The sequence below is a fragment of the Empidonax traillii genome, unplaced genomic scaffold (genome assembly GCF_003031625.1).
Source record: "Empidonax traillii isolate 1590-97213 ecotype Southwest subspecies unplaced genomic scaffold, ASM303162v1 scaffold1764:size158975, whole genome shotgun sequence".
In the NCBI taxonomy this organism is placed as follows: domain Eukaryota; kingdom Metazoa; phylum Chordata; class Aves; order Passeriformes; family Tyrannidae; genus Empidonax; species Empidonax traillii.
In genome coordinates this window covers 105208-106411 of record NW_020956957.1, presented here as the reverse complement: position 1 = coordinate 106411, position 1204 = coordinate 105208, and positions in this window count along the sequence as shown.

The following is a 1204-nucleotide window of genomic DNA, read 5'->3' as shown; positions in this document are numbered from 1 at the left end:
TTGGGGGGAAACTGGAGTTGCTGGTCTAGCAGTGAAGCATCTGCAGTGCTTCTCCTGCAGCCTGGAGGGCAAAGTGGGTGTCAGGGAAGTTGGACAATGCTCAGCTGGGGCAGGGACGGGCAGAGATGCTGCACAGGGTGGATCCAAACCCAGAAAAAATATCTGTGCCCACAGTTTTCTCCTTTGCAGTGCATTTCCAGCCCAAGGGGTGCTGCAGGATCCTGAGGGAGCCAAGGTTTCCAACCCAGACTATTCTGACTCGAATCCACCTCTGATTTTGGCTTTCTTAACCAAAAAAACACACAGAAAAAAAAGCCTTGATTGCTTCATGGTGTCCCTGATTCCTGGGGAAGTGATTCCAGCCAGATTTGAGGGACCATCAGCACGTGTGGTGCTGTGCCAGGAGTGGCTGCCCAGCTGGCCACTGGTTTCTGACCAGTTGTCCCCAAGCTCTGGTCACTCAAGGTGTTGGGTGAGGTGGGAATTGGTTGTAGGATTTCAGTTCCTTCTGCTTGGCTGGGACCACAGAAGAAAGAGAAAACTCTGTGTGCCAGCCAAGGAATGAACGTGGAATCATGGAATGGGTTGGCAGGGACCTCAAAGCCCACCCAGAGCCACCCCAGCCGTGGGCAGGGACACTTTCCACCAGCACAGGGTGCTCCAACCCCCGTCCAACCTGGCCTTGATGGCAGGGGATGGAGCTGGAGGATCTTTAAGGTCCCTTCCCAACCCAAACCCTTCCCTGATTCTGTGATTCCCTGACGTGGCTCCTCTTGGAGCTGTTGCTCGGGAAGGTGTTCTGGGAGCAGCTACCAAAGCTCTGGCTCTGCCTCGAGGTCTGACTTCTCCCACACCAGTCCTGGAATGGGTTCACAGCTGTGGCTGGGAGGGCAGAGCACGACCCAAGAGCTGGCCCTGCTTTAGTTCCACTCCCAGAAAGGTGTCTGGGATTTTTTGCTTCTCAGGATACAAAGCTCCCCCTCCCCCCCCGGGCTGGCTCTGCTCCCAGGTGGGGGTGATTTTGGGGTCATTCCTCGGGAATGGAGCTCCCTCCTCTGCCATCCTCACCCAGCAATTTGCTGCAAATTCCTGCGTGTTTAGAGATGATGTTTGGACAGTTTGTTCTTTCTGCACCACCACTTTTCTTTCTTTTCTTTTCTTTTCTTTCTCCCTTCCCTTCCCTTCCCTTCCCTTCCCTTCCCTT